This window comes from Zonotrichia albicollis, chromosome W (genome assembly GCF_047830755.1).
Source record: "Zonotrichia albicollis isolate bZonAlb1 chromosome W, bZonAlb1.hap1, whole genome shotgun sequence".
NCBI classification, from domain to species: domain Eukaryota; kingdom Metazoa; phylum Chordata; class Aves; order Passeriformes; family Passerellidae; genus Zonotrichia; species Zonotrichia albicollis.
The window spans coordinates 6,243,149-6,266,329 of record NC_133859.1 but is presented as its reverse complement, the minus strand read 5'-3'; positions in this window follow the sequence as shown (position 1 = coordinate 6,266,329).

Genomic DNA, 23,181 nt, shown 5'->3' with positions numbered 1-23,181 from the left:
TGGGTGCTAAAGAAAGGGCAGAATAAAGCTCCTGGATGAACTGGTTAGAAAGATACAACAAGTGTATATAAGAAGGGATGAGGAAAAGGTGAAGGCAAAGGAGATAGCAGTGTTCTTACTGCTACAGAGGGATAAACCGCAGGGCCCAAGGGGGCTCCCGGGACAGAAGGGACAAGTTTGGCCACAAGGATGGGGCAGAGGCATTTCCTCCTCAGCAGGGGAGAGCCCACCCAAACAGTATATTGGAAGGAATCAGGGTACCATCTGCAAGGACACTGAAAGCAAGATTGCCTGCAGAAACAACTAGATCCTCAGAAGGATCAAGTCCAGCAATTCATGGAGATGGATTGTTAGGGGTGTCAGGGGTTCCCATTATACCAGGGACCCACCACACTGGAGCCCTTGATAACATTTAGGGTGGGTCCAGAATGGGAGGAGGTGTTTTTCTGGTAGACACAGGGGCCTCTCAATCCATTTTGAATTTTATCCCTTAGAGGGAAAAATTGTCAAGAAGTTCTTTAATTATTCAGGGGGTAAGTGGAAAAGAGGTAGGAATGTGTTTCTTTCAACCACAATTAGTACATGTGGGCGTTAGGTTTGAAATGTATGAATTTCTGTTTGTTCCTACTTGTAATTATAAGTTATTGGGAAGGGATTTACTTGCTACATTGGGAATGCAAAATAAGATTGTAAAAAGTGATACAGAAACTAACCCTGTTGTAACTTTGTGTCAAATATCTAAGAGAGCCTATGCTGCAGTAAACCCACAAATGTGGGCAGTCTCAGGGAAATCTGGAAAATTAGCTATGGAGCCTCTCCAAACTACTTTGAAGCAACCAGGATAAGTGGTGTCTAAAAAGCAATACCCTCTTTTCCAAGGCAGGGAAAGAAGGGGTTGCAGCCTATTACTGAGTCCCTGTTAAAGGCAGGTCTTTTGGACCCATGCATGTCTCCCTAGGATACTCCTGTCTTGCCAGTTAAGAAACTGCATGAATGGACATCAGAAGGAACGCAGAATTTTAAAGTGTTAGGGGAAAAAAAAGCAGATTACTGAAGCTCATGCCCTAGCCCTTCTGGACAGGCAAAAAGAATTTGAATTCTATGTGGATGTTAAACAGGACCATACTAAAATAATTTTACTATGGGAACACTGGATTACATGGCAACCTGTGTCCTACTTTTCTAACATCCTAAACCCAGAGGCCGGGAGGTTGGCCTCATTCTCTGCAGAATTGTGCAGCTATGGCTTTAATAGTAACCAAAGCCCAAAAACTGATGACAGGAGAATGTTTTATGAGACTTATAAAAGTCTCACATCAAATAAAGTTTTGTGAAGTGAAAAAGCCTCCAAGTGGATGTCCAGGGCTTGGTTATTACAGTCTAAAACTTATTTCATGGAACAGAAAGATTTAGGATTGAGAAGTGGGGACGAGTTTAACCGAGACTCCTGTTAAACAAGGACTTTGAACAGTCCTGGAGCGGAGGGCCAGGAAGAAACCCATGACTGCATTCAAGTGATAGATCTCCAGACCTGGGCTAGGGAAAATTTAGGAGACATCCCCTGGCCTAAGGGAGAAAATGTGTTCATTAATGAGCCTTCACGGGTAGTAGAAGGAAAGCAAGTTACAGGAGACACTATTATTAAGGGAAGGAAATTAGAAGAAGGAAGGATGTTGCTGCCCACATGGTCAGCTCATACTGTGGAGCTGTATGTGCTTGTAAGAGCCTGTGAATTAACATTCTTACTGATTCAAAGCATGCATGTGGAATGGTACACACTTTAGAAATCTGTGGGAGGAAAGAGGTTTATTGACCTGCAGGGGAAAAAACATTAGCGCACGAGAGCTTAATTACTCCTCTCTTGGAGGTGGTAAATTTACCAAAAAGGGGGCAATGATGTGTTGCAATATGACACAAAATAAACGACACTTGCACTCTGAGATGTCCAAGGCAAAAAAGGGGATAGTTTAGTTCCGAACCTCGATATTAATAGAATTCCAAAAGTGACCATGGATTGGAGGAAGAAATTGCCACCTCTCCAACCACACTGGTAAAACCAACAGTCCATCAATTCTCTCCTCCTCCAGGAAGGAATGCAAAACAATCATTATTTACATGAAAAGTGTGTGAGAAACTCCATTACAAAATGTAAACATCAGAAGGCTTAGAAGAACTTAGAAGAATAAGGAGACAATGATGTACATTAGGGGACATCAGGCAATGTACTTGGAGGAGGCAATAGGCAATTGACTGGTGGATGAAGAAACTCAGAAAGGAATACTTTTGCCAGAACTCTCGAAGACTCCCCTGTTGAGAGTTTTTTACAGGACAATGGACATACGCAACATATGTACAATCCAGTCTTCATAGAAATTGAGTAAGGTCACCATGCCCTTGAAGAACACAAAAGGAGAACACGCTCAAAAGCAGACAGTTCAGGATGCAAAGGCAACCAAGAATGCATGATGCGAGATGCATGAAGAAGATAGACTAACTAAAATAAACTGAAATATTAAAATGTGTGCGTAAAGGATTTAACCAATCATGTATTAGCTTGAGGCGTGAACAATGAAGAACAGTATAAATATGGCTTGCTTTTTGTAATAAATTGGCTTCACTTGATCATATTGATCATGGAGTGATGTCCCATTAATGATCCTCCGCATATTTTGTTGCCTGAGCAAGGGACCCTGTTATGGTTTGATGCTGGCGCAATGCCGGTGCCCCCATGAAAATATATTTTCCCTAGTGTCTGCTGTGAGATGTGACCAGGAATAGAGCAAAGCAGGCTCCAACTTAGGAATAAAGAAAAAAAATTTTATTAACCCGCAACTATATGTAAAAAGAAACACACACAGAACTCAGAATGAAAACCTTCCAAAAACATTCCTCCTCCCCCACCAAATTTCCAGTACATCACAGTAAGACAAAACCATGGATTCTCAATTCAGTTACCACCCCTCAGATCACCAACTCTCAGTCCATCACCACCCTTCAGATAATCAACTCTCAGTTCATCAAGAAGAGAGGAGTCCCTCTTGTACCATAGGCTTCCCCTGGAAACACAATTGAAACCTCATGTGTTTCCATGTCACACATGGCACAGCCCGGAGAACATTTGCCATTGTGACATCTTCCTTCCATGTCCAGTGTTCTCACCACTGCACATGGACCAGAGCTGCTTCTAGGGTTCCCTTTTTAAGGATGTTTTGCCCAGTTCCAAAAAAGCACAGTCTCTCACTTTCGGGACATCTGTCCCCCCCCAAATTCACCCCCTGGGGCTGAGGGGTCTCAAGAAAAGAGATCTTCTTCTTCCCTGAAGATCGAGGGCACCAACCACCCTCCTCACCTGTTGTCTCTGTTCACGCACTCCTTCACATAATATCACTGCACTGTCTTGGCTCCAAGCCATTGCCTCCCCCTAATTGCAGTCTCTATGTCACAGGAAAAATGGTTCTGTCCATGGCTATACAAGAAAAGTCCAGCCAAAGGCCACTCCATCATCTCCTCCCACTCAGGATTCTTCTCAACTTCTTCGGACATCTTTCATATGCAGAAACTTTCATCACACTTGCCCATTTCCTGCTATTCCGTCTCTATCTCTCTCCTCATTCAGATCCAGGAGTGTCATCGTTTGGGCCTGGCACAGAGCCAGTGCCCCCATGAGAATACCCTCTCCCCGGTGTCTGCTGTGAGATGTGACCAGGAATAAGCAAAGCAGGCTCCAGCTTAAACATAAAGAAAACTTTATTACCTAAACTACAAGAAAATAGGAAAAAAACTATAAGGGAAAAAATTGAAAACCTTACAAAAAGCACTTTCCTCCTCCCCACCACCAAAATTTCCCAATCCGATACATTCCCCCAAAATCACCTACAGCCCAGTCTGGCACCACCCTTTAGAATACTCAAACTTCAGTCCATGAAGAGGAGAGGAGTCCTTCTTGCACCATAGGCTTCCCCTGGAAACACGCTGAAACCTCGTGTGCTCCCATGTCACTCAGCACTGCCCGGAAAAGTCCTTTTGCCATGGTGACATCTTCCTTCCATGCCCAGTGCTCTCACCACTGTTACATGGACCAGAGCTGCTTTTAGGGTTGTCTTTCAAGGATGCCTTGTCTCACTCCAAAAAAGGCGCAGTCTCTGCTTTGGGACATCTGTCCCCCCCATTTTTTTCACCCCCTTGGGCCGAGGGGTACCCACAATGAACCCTCCCGGTTCTGAGGCACTGCCTCCCCCTAAATGCAGTCTCTGTGTCACAGGAATAAAACTGGTTCAGTCTATGGCCACACAAGAAAAGTCCAGCCAAAAGGCCACTCCAATCATCTCTCTCTCCACTCAGCCAGTCTTCTCCACTTCCCCCGGGCCAGGTCCTTGTTATCTTGTCGCAGACATTTTTTCATAGAAATCCTTTCTTTCACATTTGTCCATCTTCTGGGAAGCAGAGCCCCAGAAGAAGAATGTAAACAATTGTTATCAGCTGCTGTGAAATGTAGCAGGTGCCCCTGTGATTGGCTCATCTTCCATGTTTCCAATTGGGGGCCAATCACAGAAGCAAGCTCGGGGACAGATTCCCTGGAGACAGAACTTTGTTATTCATTCCTTCTATTCTATTCTTAGCTTAGCAGCTCTCTGCAACTTCTCTTCTTATTCTTTTTTGTATAGTTATAATGTATTATATATCATATATGAATAAATCAAGCCTTCTGATCAAGAAACAAGATTCTCGTCCTTCTCTCACCACAGTGACCGTCTAAGGACGCTGTAATATTATCTCATCTCTTATCTCGCTTCTTATTCAGCTCCGAGGAGGATCAGCATTTTTGACAGGTCCCAATCATGAAAGAAAGGGGTTAAAAATTTCAGTCTCTGCCTGTCCCAGAGCTCCGGCACTCCCACACTCGCTGCTGCTCCGGCCGGGCACCTTCTCGCTGCACTCCCCCCTTTCTCCTCCTTGGTCGGCTGCTATCACATTCTGTCGTTGCCGGCTCTCCCTCTCTCTCTCTCCTGGGAGGGCTGGGGGGGGGGGGGGTGGCTGCCTGATGCCTCCTGGGGCTCCTCCACCCTTCCATCCTCAAGGGCCTCCTCACCCCCCATCTCTGTCCAGGCCCAGGCCTACCACATGGCTGCCCCTCCCCCACCCAGCAGCAGCAGATGTTCGAGGGAGGGCGATCCGACCTCTTTCCCTCGAAGTCCCAAGAGAGCCTCCCAGGGCCAAAGCTCTGGTTTTTAACCCCTGTGTGTTCTCGGAGGTGTGTCCAAACCCCACTGGCCACACCAGGTGCCAATATCAAAATCTGAGCACCCACTGGTTTGACCACAGCATCCCAGAATTCCCACCTCTTCCTGGTCAAACCACCACAAGAAGGATCAGTATTTGTAAGGTTTCCATCATCAGGGAAAATGGTTAAAATCCTGGGCTCTGCCTGCCCAGAACTCTCCCAAGGTTTCTGGGGACCGCCCTGCTGCACTCCCCCACCCCCCGTTCTCTTTCTTGGCCGGCCATGATGCCAGCACATGATATGGAATTTCAAGGTGGCACAAGCACAGGCACAGCTCTCTCTCTCTCTGGCGGGGGGAGGGTACGGCGTGGCGACCTGGTTCGGAGTCTGGCAGGGTGACCCAAAGCCCAGGGTCACTCAGTCCACATGCTACAGACACCAATGTGGTCGACAGCAAATGGCGTTAATTGGGGGGTCTCAGGGGTTTATAATGGCTTGGGCAGTCATTTCCTTCTGCTCACGTCCGGCTGGGCACGGCCAGGCATGGAGCAAAGGTCTGACTGCAGGATGAGGGGGGCTTCCTATCTAACCGTACAGCCCGAGGTCTTCCGCACGCAGATCCCTGACTCTCCACATTCCCCCCCCCCGCCATGATTAGTAAAAATCTTACAAAGCTATAAAATGTAGAGGTTACAAAATTTCATGGGTTAGTAGAATTAGTGTAAAATTGCAAGTGTGTTAGTAACTGCCACGCCTTAAAGTAATTGTCGGCGCTCAAGAAACAAAATGTTAGCCGTTTCTAAACGCCTTTTAACGAATAGCACCAGTTTGTTTAATATGCAAGGCCCGAAGATTAGGGTTAGTAAGATTATAGTGACTGGGCCTATTAGGGTAGAAATCAGGGTGGTGAGCCATGGGGACCGGTTGAACCACGACTCGAACCAGCCCTGTTGAGCTTCTCTATCCACTTTTCTTAAGTTTAGCCGATTTCTCAGTTCGGCCATGGAGTCTCTGACGACTCCAGTGTGGTCCGCATAAAAGCAGCATTCCTCTTTCAAGGCGGCACAAAGGCTTCCTTGCTGCATGTTCAAGAGGTCCAGTCCTCTCCTGTTTTGGAGGACAACCTCTGAGAGTGAGGAAAGGGATTTTTCTAGGGAAGAGATGGATTTCTCAATCCTTTGCAAGTCCTCGTCGACTGTCATCTGCAGTTGTGCCAGTCCTTGATGTTATGTTGCAAGGGCTGAGATGCCTGTGGCAGCGCCGGTAGCTCCTAAACCGAGGAGCATTGCGATGGTGACTCCTGTTATCACTTCTCGTTTGTAGAGCCGGTTGGGTTCCTCGAACAAGTGGTACACCTCTTCTTCCTGGTGATACAGGACTCTGGGGACAATTAGAACTTGGACACAAAAGTCGGTAGAATGGTCGAATTTGTCAAGGAGTACACATGGGCTTACCCCGGATCGTTGACGGACCCACATTCCCGATGCAGCTGGGATCACCCACTGGAACTTCCCCCCCTTAAGTCTGACGAGTTCCCGGCAGACGTTGCCCATCTGCTTTGCCAAGGTTGAGTTGCCAAAGCATTTGCCTTGGCCCGTAACCTGACTTAGGGTAATGCCTCTCCGGGGGGTGTCCCATCTGCATTGGCGTGGATTGTCTGACTTTGAGAAGATGAATGGGAGATCGAAGGCAACACCTTCGTAAAAAGGGGGTTGTGCATCATAGCATAACCATCATGATTCTGTGAAGTTTGGGTTGGATTGGTTTAACAATAAGAAGGTAGCATTTAACACACTTAAGAATGGATTGGAGAGGGTTGGTTTGGCTAAGAGATTGGATGGGGAGGCTAGTTTCGACATCTGTGTTTTGTGGCTAGAATTGCCCTTAGCTGCGATCCCCTTCCTGGGTCTACTCATTGCTAGAACCGGATTGGGTCCGACTGATTGGGATATTGGAGCTGGGAGTCTGATAATTTGTATGTTCGCCCAGATGTAGCGACAAGTAAGATGAACATACGCTGTCCACACTTTGCCCGTGGCCCAGGCATCATGGGTCGGCTGCAAGATTGTCATTATATAGCCTGTGCAGGTGTGCTCTTTCCAGCCTCTGGGCGCAAGCGCATACCCCTCCCTATCATATTTTGGTTCGATACAGCCGTGTGGAGTATACTTAATTCGCAGGAACTTATCAGCCTGTTGTGGTGTCCATCTATTGCTTACCACAATAGTTTCACACCCCCAATATCCACAATATCCATACCCTGGATAATTACAATAACTTTCCCCTGGGTTGGAAGTAGGGCACCAGTAGATCCCAAATACTGTTGTCTCCTGAAATCTGGGGTGCCCTGTATGCATGGGAAAAATGTCTTTCAACCTGAACTCGAAAGATGGGGTGTTGGCTGTAACAATTTCTTTGATGGCCCCCTCACCTGAGAGATGGCGTAGAACCCACCTGAATGGCTGGTGAGGGTAATATTTTGTGTCTGCCTGTCCTCCGCCTACTAACCCTAGAAACAAGATCACACAGAGATACCGTTGCTGCTTTGATTTTGATGGTGCGAGCTTCTCAGGTGATGTCGGGTTGCTCGGTGGTCTCTCTCTCTTTCACGGTAGTGGGGCATATGGGTTGCGGGGGCGTCCAAAGATCCAGTCCTGCAAACAAAGTCTCACAATTCTCATGAGTTTCTCTTTGAGGGTCTGGTTTAATAGATTTGAGCGGACACCATTTAATGTCCCCGTCTTTTTTAAAGGCCGCATATCCCCGCCCCATGAGCACTAGTCTCCAACCTTGTTCCCACTCCCCTAGTTCATTTTTGATCACAACCCGTGGGCCTTCCTCTAGTGCTCGAGTGGCCCAGTGTCTCTGGGCAGGACTGTTTGTTTCATCCCCCCTAGGGAACTGATTTAACGCTAGCAGCGCAGTTGCCAGTATGTGCGCCTGGTCACCCGGGAGAATGGCATTGGTGAAGCCTTCTGCCTTTGCTAGCACTTCCAGCTTAGTTTTCAGAGTCTGGTTTGCTCTTTCGACGATGGCTTGTCCGGTGCTGTTGTATGGGATGCCATGCACCAAGGTGATGTTCCATCTCGAGACGAATGCTTGGACCACCTTTGAAATGAAGTTTGAGCCGTTGTCTGTTTTGATTTGTTTTGGCACTCCAAGTCATGCCATGGCTGTTAGCCAATGTTGGATGATCGCTTTGGAATCGGTCTTGGGATGCTGTGTGGCCACAATCATGCCGCTGTACGTATCTACGGTAACTGCGAGCCACGCTAGTGGTCTCAACAGCTACAACAGCTGGCATTGTGTAAAGTCTGTCTGCCATATTTCTGAGGCTTTGAGGCCTCTAGGGTTGACGCCACTCGACCACAGTGGCGACTTCTGGCAGTGGGGGCACGTGGCGACGACGTGCTTTGCGTCCGCGGTAGAAATCCTGCACCTTTTTGCAAGTGCTTTAGCTCCGATGTGAAGGGATTCGTGCAACTGACGAGCTTCTTTCAGTGTCCATACGCCCTTTGCGGCGGTGTCAGCCCTGTCGTTGCCTATTTGGTAGAATCCTTTGATCGGGTCATGGCTGTTGACATGGATGACTGATATGGTGCCTTTCCGTGAATAGAGTGCTTCCTCCAGCATCGTTGCCACTGTGGACACTGACACACCTGGTCTGGACATGGCTAGGCAGAGCTTGGCCACAAATATGGAGTCAGTCACAATGTTAAGGTGTTCTTCTGGGAACAGTCCGCACGCTAGCACTACGGCTGCTGCTTCAAGCTGTTGGACTGAAAGTGTGGGGTCAGTTGTCTTGACACACTTCCACTGTTCTCCTGACTGCCATACTGCCCCCGCAGTGGAGGTCTGCGATGATGCGTCCGTGAAGATGGTTGGTCCTGCCCACGGTCGGTCAATTACTTTTGGTGAGAGGTCGATATCGATGACCGTGAGCAGCCGAGTCCAAGGGGGTTTTTCTGCGTAGCGAATCTCCTCCAAAGCTTGCAAGGGCCATGGCTAGATATTCAGATGTTGTTGTTGACTGTGCAGAGAGCTGTTTGCAGAAAGGCAAGTATATCTTGGAAGGTTCGATGCCCAGATGTCTTAGGGCGAGTTTCCTGCCTTTCATAATGAGGCTGCTGAGGCACTCGACTCCTGGGGAAAAGGCACGCGACGGTTTCCCCAAGACCACCCATAGTATTGGTTGGGCCTTGTCGGGGGGTCCTTGGGCTAAGGCTCCCACTCCCACTCCCACTCCCCCCTTTTTTGTAAAGTGGACATACAGATCGACTGGAGCACTTGAATCCCATCTGGTGAGCATGCTCTCTGACATCTGACGTTCGGTGAAGTTGAGCGAGCTTATCGCTTCCGGTGTCAGGGTTTTCTGCTCCCATGGGTTCTTCCCTTTCAAGAGGTCATTTAGAGGGTCCATGACCTTGGGAGGAATCAGGACGATGTTGCAGAGCCACTGTAAGAACCCTACCAGCTGTTGCACATCGTGGAGCGTCTTGATGTCCCGGCAGATTTTCATCTGGGGAGGAGTTATGTAGGAGCTTGTGATTCCCACTCCTAGAAAGGTCACGCACGGTCCCTTTTTTATTTTCGCACTCGCTACCTCAAAGCCATTTGTCTTTAAGGTCTGGGAGATGGTTGATACCAGCTGGTCCACTTGTCTCGTGGATGGCGCGGCGATCAGAATGTCGTCCATGTACTGCATGATGGTCACAGTCGGATTGCTCTGCTGGACTGGTGCTAGCGCTCGGTCCACTCTGATCTGGCAGATGGTGGGTGAGTTGACCATCACTTGTGGAAGCATCCTCCATTGGAAACGTAGGTTGGGCCGCTGGCTATTTGGGAAGACGATGGACGATGGAGAAGGCGAAATGCTCCTTGTCATCTTCTTGCTGGGGAATAGAAAAGAAGCAGTCTTTGATGTCGAGCACTGCACAGGGTTGTCCTCTCGGTATCATCGAGTTCATGGGCAGCGAAGTTTGCACGGGGCCCATAGGCTGGATTCTTTTGTTCACTTCCCACAGGTCGTGCAAGAGATGAAAGCCTTCACCAGACCGTTTAGGTATTACAAAGATCGGGGTATTCCATGGGCTGGTGGAGGGTTCTATATGATTCTTGTGTAATTCACGGCTAACTAGCTCAAGGAGAGCAGTCATTCGAGGCATTGACAAGGGCCACTGCTTGATCCACACCGGATCGACTGATTTCCAAGTTAGCTTGATGGGCAATGGTGGGTATGCGACAGTGGCCCTTAGAATAAATTTGTCACCCTAACGTCCAGCAGGGGTAGGGCATCCCTCCCCAACAAGGGTGGGCAATCTGACATAACGTATGTAGTGAGGGTGATAGTTCTTCCTGGTCCTCTCTCGGTGCAGAGGGTTATTGCTACTGGTTGGGTGCTTTTGTGGGCTCGAGACAGCCCTCCGACTCCGCCCACCATGGGGGCTTCTTCTAGATTTCATGATCGAGGCCAATGTATGTCTGGGATGACGGTGACATCTGATCCTGTGTCCACCCAAAAGGGAAGGCAGATGGCCGAGTAGTCGGAGCTGTTGTGGAGACGACACACTGCCCACATGATCAGTGGGTGCTTGCCCACCTTCGCAGCGAAGGCCACCCATGGGTCTCGTTCCCATGCTTTCATGGCCAAAGCCACCCAGGGGCCTCGCCCCCAGGGAGCTGTTCTTGGTATTCCTGAGGTGCAGGTGGGTTTGATTGAGCCATTGGCTGGGCGACAAAGTTGGTCATTCCATGAGGGGGTGGTGGTGGTGGGCATGAGAGCCCTGTGCCCCATTGGGGATTGCTGTAGCTGGGCCGCTGCATGTTCCAGGTGGGAGGAGGCTGGATATGGCCCGGCTGCCGCCTCCCTCTCCCGTTTCCCTGAGGTCTGGATCTGCATTCGTTAGCTAAATGCCCCTTCCTTCCACATGCCCAACATGGTCCCCTAAGTCTCCCCATGCGTGGAGGAGCAGCTGCTGGTGGGCGTCCTGGCTGAGGGCAGTTTACTGCCAAGTGGCCTGCCTGGCCACACTTAAGGCATGCCATCACACTGGTTATTGCAGTGTGAACTGCTGCTTGGATGGGGGCTCGGTGTTCTTCCTTTGCAACGTGTCTGATCATGGCAGCTATATTAGACCCAGGTGGCAGTGATATTAAGATGTCCTTGGTTGCTGAGTTGCATTGCTGGCGTAGGCACTCTGCCAGCACAGAACCCTTCGCTTCTGAGGGTAATGCAGAGGAATCTAAGGCTGCCTGAAGGCGGTCCACGAACTGAGTGAAGCTCTCACTCTCACTCTGTTTTATACTGGACCATGGGGAGGGTTTGGCTATTACTTTGGAAGCAACACAGAGGGCTTCTCGGGCAGCACGGGTTGTTGTCATAACCTCATGGGCCCCCAAGCCCTCAGCCTGCGCCTGAGGGGTAATCATTGTAGGGTCTATGCCCATTAGCCTCTGTATGCCAGAGCCGTGTAGTGGATGATCTGCTCCTGTTACCAAAGCTAGCTGCTTTACACAATTGTCCTCCCATTCCTTTTTAAAAATGATCATCCCTGCCCCATCGAAAATCATCCTGCAAGTCTGCTTAATATCAAAAGGTAGCATGTCATCCCCTCCAAAAATGCTGTCAATGAGTGTGGAAACCATGGCAGAATTAATTCCCCTATGTGCAATCACTTTAATAATTGCCTGCACGTCTTTCGCGTTTATTGGGGAATAGGTCCTTTGGTTTCCGCCTGCTCCCCCCACCCGGACCGGAAACACCAGTGTCGCCGACGGAGCCCATTCTGCACACGCTATTTTTATTTTCCGCCAGTTAGTAAGCGGGGTTTGATCTTTCTCTGATAACCCCTTCACCCAAGCAGGAGCGCTGTGGCTAGTGACCTTATATGCCACTGCTCTCTTTCTGTTAAAACTAGAATCCGAGTCGGAACCCCCCGATCCCCTCTCGAGCTCGGAGCTCGAATCCGAGTCCGAGCCGGAAGTCACTGGATGGACATTTCCGGGCTACTCTGCCATTTTCTCGGGCTCCGACCCCGCCCCTTCTTGCGGGGGTGGGGCCGTTCCCTTCCCCTGGGCTCCCCCCGCCTCCTACTGGGGGAGGTCCTTTCCCTATAAGGACCTAATGTGAACTGAGCACTCTGATTGGTCTTATGCTCCTCCACGGGGGCCGCCCCTTCTGCCCGCTTGCCTGCGCATGCGTTGTTAAGCAGGCTGACTGCATTTCCGCCCTCCGCATCTTCCTTTCCGCCCTGAACATGCGGTTCAGCGCCATTTTCAAACGGATATGGCGGAGGTGCCTTTTTATCAACCGCTTCGGGGTCCGATATTATGGCCGTGTTCCGCGCCTCCTCTGCTAGCCCCTGCCAAAACGCCCGCACGTACTCCCCCCCTCCGATGGTGAGTTCGCTCGCTGAGGGGGTTCCGGCGTTCGCGCCTCCGCGTGCTCGCCCTGGTCAAAATCCGCGGTTTGCGTCGCTGCCCCTACCCCCAACTGCAGCGTGGCTAATAAACAAGTTTGCGTGGCTTTCCAGGTTTCTTGCTCTTGCCGAGCTTTTTGCAGAGCCTGGATAGCTCTGCCCCATGATTTTAGGGCTTTCCCTGAGCCTGAGAACATGGTTTCCTTTGTACAATTATCCCAAACCTCCGGATGGAGAATGTCTACTGGGCTTTCTATAGCCCCAAGCTTAATCAGTCTCGGTAATGCAAGACATAGGTCTTTAAGCTTACACTCAATACCCCATTGTGCATGCACCTGACTTACGACCTTTGATATGGCTTCCATGGTCCACGCTGGTCCGGGGGCGTCCCCCCCGCTGCACTAGGCCAGCTGTGCAGCCGCCGGTCCCCTGTCCAGGCGATCCCCGAACCCCGGGCGCTGATCGGTCTCGGGTATCGGCACCAGATGTCGCCATTATGGCGTGGCGACCTGGTTCGGAGTCCGGCACGGTGACCCAAAGCCCAGGGTCACTCGGTCCACATGCTACAGACACCAATGTGGTCGACAGCAAATGGCGTTTATTGGGGGGGTCTCAGGGGTTTATAATGGCTTGGGCAGTCAGTGTCATTTCCTTCTGCTCACGTCCGGCTGGGTGCAGCCAGGCACGGAGCAAAGATCTGACTGCAGGGTGAGGGGGGCTTCCTATCTAACCGTACAGCCCGAGATCTTCCGCATGCAGATCCCTGACTCTCCACTGGGCGGGGGGTGGGGGGGGGCACTGCCTGATGCCTCTCAGTGTTCCTCCACCCTTCCATCCTACAGGGGCCTTCACCTCCCTTCTCTGTCCAAGGCCCTGGCCTACCTCACTCAGCCACATGGATTCCTCTCCCCCGCCCAGCCCACAGCTGGGCAGGGGAGCTCTGACCTCTTTTACCCACCGGAACCAAGAGAAAGTTTTCCTGGGAGTTCTGTACTTTTAACCCCGTGTCCTCAGAGGCGCATCCATGTCCTCAGTGGCCACACCAGGTGCCAATATTCAAATCTGAGCACCTATTGGTTTGACCACCAAACTCCCAAAAAACTCACTTCTTTTTCAAGCCAGGACAGACCCGAAGACGGCTGTTTCACTGCTGTGAGAGGTACAGCAACGGACTTCGGGAGGCAGACAAGCCGGTCGAAAGTATCCTCGCTGCCCTGGCATGAAGCAAAGGTGGCTAAAGGAGCTCAAATTGAAGAAGAATTGATCTCGCCCTGATCAGGTGAGTGGCCGGGGAGGAATGGGGTTGGACCATGAAAGAGATGGGGTCCAGAAACTCCTCCAACATATCCTCTTTAAGAGAGGGCAGAAATATGATGCTTCCACTCTGAAGGGACTTATTTACTGGGCATGTGAACGAAACCTCATACCAGGAGCGCAGGTCGCTTTTGAGGTATCAACATGGGAAGCTGTGGGTGGCATGTTGTGGGACTGTATTTCTTCAGGAGGATGTGAGGCTAAAAAGGCATCTAAATATGCTACCCTGTGGAAAAACATCATCGAGGTATTACGGGTGATGAAGGTGGAAAAGAAAGCCGCTGCAGAAGCTTGCGTTGCTTTTTCCCCAAGCCCCGACCCTGAGCCACAGGCATTTCCTGCTAGCAAGTTACTTTCAACTACATTAGATGTTCCTTTGTGCTGCCCAGGACCCTCTAGCCCAGTTTCACTAACCAAAGAGGAACTCAAAACCTCAGGACCCTCAGATGAGAAACAGAGTCAAGAAGCAGGCTCCCTCGGAGGTTCCAGCTGCCAACCCGAGAATAAAAGTATACAGAAAAAGGGGGCAGCTGATGGTGAAGTTTTAGAAATAACACACTCATCATCTGAAGATGAGGCTGAAGAAGAAAAGACAGATTCAGGATCTGCCTTGGTAGAGGAGGAATCAAAAGCTTTGGTAGACAATTTGCAGAAGTTAGCAATTTAACAAAGCGATTGAGTTGTTCCCCAAAAAGACTATTCTTTTGAAAGGAGGGAGCTGTCAGCTATTTTGAGCTCTGAAAGGGCTCTCGAGGAGAGGACGGGGAGGCGGATACCCCACTCGACCATGGAAGTTTGAGAGTTAGAGCTAGATCCGGAAATAGAAACAGCACAAAAAAGAAAGTGGAAAGGAGTTACTATGGAAGCAATAATTGAGGGGACATTTTCCCCTAGTACTATAGAAGCCTTACCTGTGGTAACCCAAGCTGCAGGGTGAGGATGGGAGCCATTTGATATGAAGATATTAGAAAAATTGAAAAGCGTTGTTACACAATATGGCTTGAAATCTCAATTAGCACAATCGTATTTGTCATGGTTTGAGCCTGACACAGAGCCAGTGCCCCCATGAAAATGCCCTCACCCTGGTGTCTGCTGTGAGATGTGACCAGGAATAAGCAAAACAGGCTCCAGCTTAAACATAAAGAAAACTTTATTACCTAATCTACAGGAAAATAGGAAAAAACTATAACGAAAAAAAATTGAAAATCTTACAAAAACACTTTCCTCCTCCCCACCACCAGAATTTCCCAAACCGATACATTCTCCCAAATCACCAACTGCCCAGCCTGCACCACCCTTTAGAATACTCAAACTTCAGTCCATGAAGAGGAGAGGAGTCCTTCTTGTTCCATAGTCTTTCCCTGGAAACACGCTGAAACCTTGTGTGCTTCCAATGTCACTCGGCACCGCCCGGAAAAGTCCTTTTGCCATTTGTGACATCTTCCTTCCATGCCCAGTGCTCTCACCACTGTGCATGGACCAGAGCTGCTTCTAGGGCTGTCTTTTAAGGATGCCTTGTCTCACTCCAAAAAAGGCACAGTGTATTTGTCCAGGTTTAGAGCAAGTTTGGGGAAGAATCCCCCCAAAGGAGCTCCGGTGGGAAAAGCAGATCCAATCGACCCCTCCCCCCTCAACTGGTCCGGGAGGAAAGAAAAATACCTCCTTGGAGAAAGGTGGAAAAAACCCCCTGTTTATTAAACAATAAGACCAAAACAGTATCAAAACAATGAGACCCCTTGCCACTCTAAAAGAGATGACAAACTGAGAAAACCCCGGGTTCAAGCAGCAGCTCACTCAGTCTCTGATCAGTCTCTCAGTGCTGGAATTGTCGCAGGCCAGGGCCGGCCCGGTGGGCCACAGCTGCAGCTGCCGGTGCTCTCCTGGGTGTTCAGTCCAGAGCAGTTCCAAGAGGTCCAAAGAAAAGGAAAAAAAAAACAGTCCAGGGAACTTCTTTGCCTCAGCTAGCTAACACTAACTAAAAAGCAAAAGAAGAGCTCTCTGTCCCGCTGTCTGTCCGCAGACAACACAGTCAGGAGCAGGAATGTGGAGGAGTGAGTGCAGTGTCTGAAAACAAACTGCGCGCTTCTTCTCTCTCCCCCTTCACTCTCTGTAACACTCTTAAAGGTACAAAACTTATTATTATTCAACATAAACAGAATGAGACGATTGGGGATAAAAGCATCATATAGTCAACCCAGGACATTCCACCCCTTATCCCCATATCGTCTGCTTACTACTAAAACTAATATAAATTCTAACTCTACAAGTACATACATGATACATCCATTATACAACTATACACAGACAACGGTAATAACATTCAGGAAACAGTGATATTTATACAGGTTTTATCCAACAATCAGGTCTCCCTGAGGTACACATCGTGTCCTTCCATCTTTTTGCATTATCCACCACGTGCAACCTGGTCCCTGAGCAAAGACAACCCCACGAATGGGTTTGTCTGTACTCGAGGCAGAATTGATCCACACAGTCTTCCCTAACAAACCTCTGACATGTACCACTGGGACTTTGTCTCCTTCAATTACATTCAGGGACTCAGACTGGGCAGGACCTGCTCGGTTGGTGGAACCTCAGGTGTTAACTAACCAGGTGGCCTTTGCCAGATGCTGCTCCCAATTCTTGAAAGATCCCCTACCCAAAGCTTTCAACTGGGTTTTTAGTAGTCCATTGTACCTCTCCACTTTTCCTGCAGCTGGTGCATGGTAGGGAATATGGTACACCCACTCAATGCCATGTTCCCTAGCCCAGGTGTTGATAAGGCTGTTCTTGAAATGAGTCCCATTGTCTGACTCGATCCTCTCAGGGGTGCCATGTCTCCACAGAACTTGCTTTTCCAGGCCCAGGATGGTGTTCCGGGCTGTAGCATGAGACACAGGGTAGGTTTCCAACCATCCAGTGGTGGCCTCCACCATGGTCAGCACGTAGCGCTTGCCCTGGCGTGTCTGGGGCAGTGTGATGTAGTCAATCTGCCAGGCCTCCCCATACTTGTACTTGGACCACCGCCCACCGTACCAGAGGGGCTTCACTCGCTTGGCCTGCTTGATGGCAGCACACGTCTCACAGTCATGGATAACCTGAGAAATACTGTCCATGGTTAGATCCACCCCTCGGTCTCGTGCCCACTTATAGGTGGCATCTCTGCCCTGGTGGCCTGAGGCATCATGGGCCCATCGAGCTAGGAATAACTCTCCCTTATATTCCCAATCTAGGTCTATTTTGGACACCCCTATCTTTGCAGCTTGGTCTACCTGCTCATTTTTTTGGTGCTCCTCGGTGGCCCTACTCTTGGGTACATGGGCATCTACATGGCGGACTTTCACAGGTAGCCTCCCTACCCTGGTAGCAATGTCTTTCCACTCATCAGCAGCCCAAATTGGTTTCCCTCTACGTTGCCAGTTAGCCTTTTTCCACCTCTCCAGCCATCCCCACAGAGCATTGGCTACCATCCATGAATCAGTGTAGAGGTAGAGCTTTGGCCACTTCTCTCTCTCAGCAATGTCTAGGGCCAGTTGAACAGCCTTGAGTTCAGCAAATTGGCTTGATCCACCTTCTCCTTCGGTAGCTTGTGCAACCTGTCGTGTGGGGCTCCATACGGCTGCTTTCCACTTCCGGTTCATCCCTACGATGCGACAGGAACCGTCAGTGAAAAGAGCGTAGCGTGTTTCCTCTGGGGGCAGTTGGTTATAGGGAGGAGCCTCTTCAGCACGTGTCACTGGTTCTTGTTCCTCTTCATCTGTGACACCAAAATTCTCACCTTCGGGCCAATTTGTAATGACCTCCAAAATCCCAGGGCGATTCAGTTTACCTATATGGGCGCGCTGAGTGATGAGAGCAATCCACTTGCTCCATGTAGCACTGGTGGCATGGTGAGTGGAAGGAACCTTGCCTTTGAACATCCACCCCAGCACGGGTAGTCGGGGTGCCAGGAGGAGTTGTGCTTCAGTGCCTATTACGTCCGAAGCAGCCTGGACTCCTTCATAGGCAGCCAGGATTTCTTTCTCTGTTGGAGTATAGTTGGCTTCAGACCCTCTGTAGCTTCGACTCCAAAATCCCAGTGGTCGACCCCGAGTCTCCTCAGGCACCTTCTGCCAAAGGCTCCAGGACAAGCCATGGTTCCCGGCTGCAGAGTAGAGCACATTCTTCACCTCTGGTCCTGTCCTGACTGGGCCAAGGGCTACTGCATGAGCAATCTCCTGCTTGATCTGTGCAAAGGCCTGTTGCTGCTCAGGGCCCCACTGGAAATTGTTCTTCTTGCGGGTGACCAGGTAGAGAGGGCTCACGATCTGACTGTACTCAGGAATATGCATCCTCCAAAAACCTATTGCACCCAAGAAAGCTTGTGTCTCTTTCTTATTGGTGGGTGGAGACATTGCTGTGATCTTGTTGATGACATCTGTAGGAATCTGACGCTGTCCATCTTGCCACTTCACTCCCAGGAATTGAATCTCACGAGCTGGTCCCTTTACTTTGCTCTTTTTAATGGCGAAACCAGCTCCCAGGAGGATCTGGATGATTTCCTTCCCTTTCTCAAACACTTCCGCAGCTGTGTTCCCCCACACAATGATGTCATCAATATACTGCAGATGTTCTGGAGCCCCACCCTTTTCCAGTGCAGTCTGGATCAGTCCATGGCAGATGGTGGGGCTGTGCTTCCACCCCTGGGGCAATCGGTTCCAGGTGTACTGCACTCCCCTCCATGTGAAGGCAAACTGAGGCCTGCATTCTGCTGCCAGAGGAATGGAGAAAAATGCATTGGCTATGTCTATAGTGGCGTACCACCTTGCTGCTTTGGACTCAAGCTCATACTGGAGCTCTAATATGTCTGGCACGGCAGCACTCAGTGGTGGAGTCACTTCATTCAATGCACGATAATCCACAGTCAATCTCCATTCTCCTTCAGATTTTCGCACAGGCCAAATGGGGCTGTTGAAGGGTGAGTGGGTCTTGCTGACCACCCCTTGGCTCTCCAGCTCTCTGATCATCTTATGGATGGGGATCACAGCATCCCGAGTGGTTCTATACTGCCGTCGATGCACTATGGAAGTGGCAATTGGCACTCGTTCCTCTTCTCCCATCAGGCATCCTACTGCAGATGGATTCTCAGACAACCCAGGCAAGGTGTTCAATTGCTGGATGCCCTCTGTCTCTACAGCAGCTATTCCAAATGCCCATCTGAGTCCTTTTGGGTCTTTGAAGTACCCACTTCGAAGGTAGTCTATGCCCAAAATACATGGGGCCTCTGGGCCAGTCACAATAGGATGCTTCTTCCACTCATTTCCCGTTAGGCTCACATCAGCTTCCACCAAAGTGAAATCCTGGGATCCCCCTGTCACACCAGCAATAGAAACAGACTCTGTCCCCACGTGTCTTGATGGGATTAACGTGCACTGCGCACCAGTATCGACCAAAGCTTTATACTCTTGTGGTTCCGATGTGCCAGGCCAACGAATCCACACAGACCAGAAGACACGATTTTCCCTGGCCTCTACCTGGCTAGAGGCAGGGCCCCTCTAAGCCTGGTTATCATTCTTTCCCTGGGTGTATGTTTTGGATGTATCCTTCGAGGGGATCAGACATGTCATCATCATCATACCTGGCCGTTCGGCTACGGGCAACTGGAGCTGCTTTCCTCCTGGTGGCTTCCTTCAGTTCACTCACCCGTCGTGCCAGAACAGCGGTAGGTTTCCTATCCCACCTTCTCATGTTTTCCCCACAATCACGCAGGTAAAACCACAGCTCAGCTCGTGGGGTGTATCTTCTCTCACCATCTGGGAAACGTCTGCCTTGGATGCCGGAACCTCGGATCTGTACTGCTGAAATTTGGAGAAGGTCTTCTTTAATCTCCTCTCTACGCTTCTTATGGTTCTCCTCTATCTTATCCTCTAAGTTCTGCAGACGTGATTCTACCGCTGCGATTCTGGCATGTGTCGGGCCATGTACAGCATCTGCATATGCTCGGAGCTTCCTTGCCATGTCAAGCACAGTCTCACCCCTCTCATCCCTCTTCATGATGGCTAAGGCAGAGGCATATTCTTGTGGCCCGAGTCGTACGAGTTTTCGCCACATCACAGACGTGCATGGTACTAAGTCTGGGTTCCTAGTTGTTACATCATCTGAGAAGATAATCTCTGCCATGGCCATTTCTCTCAGGCGTTGGATCCCTTGCTCCATTGTCTTCCACTGAGTCTGCTGCATATAGAGATCGTCTGCACACAGGTATCTTTCTGCTACACTTCTTAGGACCCGTTCCCAAAGGCTCTGAGAGTTAGCCCCCCTCATCATTCCTTGGTCTATGACAGTATACTGTGACAGGGATCCCAAATGCCTGGCTTCAGTGCCATCCAAAACGGTAGCCTCGCCTGCAGCATCCCAGAGACGGACCAGCCAACTAATTATGGATTCATCAGACCTTCGAGTGTAATCCTTCCGTAGGCCACGAAGGTCCTTCAGGGAGAAGGACTCAGTATTGGCATCTGATCTTGCATCTGCTGCTTTGACTCCTGACTTTACATCAGGGGGCACTGAGGTTCCTTCTCCTTCATCATCATCATCATCATCATCCACTGGTCAATTGGTCTTGGCTGTGCATTTCCCACTTCTAGTGCTGGTAGCAACAGCCATGGGTTTGGCTGCTGGCTTCGAGCCTGGAGTGTTAGCTGCAGCCTGAGTCACCGGGACAGTTGCTGATTTATCTCCCTGCCCCCCTGCCTCTGTCTGCTGCCCTACAGTATCTAGCAGCGTGCGATGAGCATATGCCAGGGCCCAGCTCACTGCAATGACCTTCCTCTCCTTAGGCTCATCCTGATACTTCTCTTTCAGATATTTCCCCACCTCAGCTGGGTTCTGAATTTGTTCATGGGGAAAATCCCACACTATAGGGTCAGAGAATTCCTTCAGGATTTGGCCCATATCCTCCCATTTCCCACACCACTTAGGATTTTCCACACCAGGGTTTACTCCTGAGTCAGGGGTCTCATCAGCCCGTCTAGAAATCTCAGCCCTCAATCTAGAGAAGCTGCAGACCATATAGAGGAGACTTACCAAATTAAATACCAGAAAGATGGTCTCTTTAACATTCAGGGGAAACGGAACATTCTCAAAAAGTGACATAACCGATCCAAAGGAGAAGAGGGAAAGGGAAGGCTGGAAAGTCTCATTCTTAGCTCCTCCTCTAACAGACTGAGTGTAGTTACTAATAAATTCCCAAAACATACCACTGGAATTGGGATGCAGGGTAGGATGAAGAAACCATAAACCATACATGCTGTAAACAGAGGTCAGTATCTTTTTGAACGCTTTATAAATCATTATCACCAGGGCCAGCACAACAGCTATTCCAATCCGTACCCCTCTACCGTAAAAATTACTTGTTAAGGACAATAATCCTAATGACCAGAAAGGTATTGAAACCTCAAAAAGGTCTAGAGCCCAGAGCCATACAGAGGCTTTCACAACCAGAGACATCAGGGGTCCAAGCATCATGTCTACTAACTGCTTTAGCAACAACAGACACACAATTAATAGGGCTTTTTTCCACATTTTCCAGCCGCGCGTTGGGCGCCAATTCATGTATTTGTCCAGGTTTAGAGCAAGTTTGGGGAAGAATCCCCCCAAAGGAGCTCCGGTGGGAAAAGCAGATCCAATCGGCCCCTCCCCCCTCAACTGGTCCGGGAGGAAAGAAAAATACCTCCTTGGAGAAAGGTGGAAAAAACCCCCTGTTTATTAAACAATAAGACCAAAACAGTATCAAAACAATGAGACCCCTTGCCACTCTAAAAGAGATGACAAACTGAGAAAACCCCGGGTTCAAGCAGCAGCTCACTCAGTCTCTGATCAGTCTCTCAGTGCTGGAATTGTCGCAGGCCAGGGCCGGCCCGGTGGGCCACAGCTGCAGCTGCCGGTGCTCTCCTGGGTGTTCAGTCCAGAGCAGTTCCAAGAGGTCCAAAGAAAAGGAAAAAAAAAACAGTCCAGGGAACTTCTTTGCCTCAGCTAGCTAACACTAAAAAGCAAAAGAAGAGCTCTCTGTCCCGCTGTCTGTCCGCAGACAACACAGTCAGGAGCAGGAATGTGGAGGAGTGAGTGCAGTGTCTGAAAACAAACTGCGCGCTTCTTCTCTCTCCCCCTTCACTCTCTGTAACACTCTTAAAGGTACAAAACTTATTATTATTCAACATAAACAGAATGAGACGATTGGGGATAAAAGCATCATATAGTCAACCCAGGACACACAGTCTCTGCTTTGGGACATCTGTCCCCCCCATTTTTTTCACCCCCTGGGGCCGAGGGGTCCCCACGATGAACCCTCCTGGTTCTGAGGCACTGCTTCCCCCCCAAGTGCAGTCTCTGTGTCACAGGAACAAACTGAGTCCATGGTCACACAAGAAAAGTTCAGCCAAAAGGCCACTCCAATCATCTCTCCCCACTCAGTCATCTCCACATCCTTCGGGCCAGGTCCTTGTCTCATCTCATCTCCTATCTCCCTTCTTATTCTGCTCTGAGGAGGATCAGCATTTTTGCAAGGCCCCAATCATGGAAGAAAGGGGTTAAAACTTCCAGTCTCTGTCTGTCCCAGAACGCCGATACTCCCACACGCGCTGCTGCTGCGGCCGGCCGGCACTCTTCCCCCCCCTTCTCCTCCTGGGCCGGCTGCTATCACATTCGGTGTCGCCGGCTCTCCCTCTCTCTCTCCTGGGGGGGAATGGCTGCCTGATGTCTCTTGGGGCTGCTCCACCCTTCCATCCTCAAGGGCCTCCTCACCTCCATCTCTGTCCAGGCCCCAGGCCTACCGCATGGCTGCCCCTCCCCTGCCCAGCAGCAGCGGCTGGACGGGGGAGGGAGATCCGACCTCTTTCCCTCGAAGTCCCAAGAGACCTCTTAGGGCCGAAGCTCTGCTTTTTAACCCCTGTGTATTCTCGGAGGTGTGTCCAAACCGCACTGGTCACACCAGGTGCCAGTATCAAACTCCGGGCATCCATTGGTTTGACCACAGCATCCCAGAATTCCTACTTCTTCCTGGTCAAACCACCACAGTATTGCAATTCATTTTTACAGCAGATACCTTTATTCCAGCTGATGTTCAAACTCTGGTTAGATTAATCATGCCCCCTCATCAGCAGATTCAGTTTTATAAGAATTTGGAAGGGGCATGTAAAAAAGAGGAAGCAAGACCTTGGGCTCAGGGGGACCCATTGTTTGGAATTACAGCAC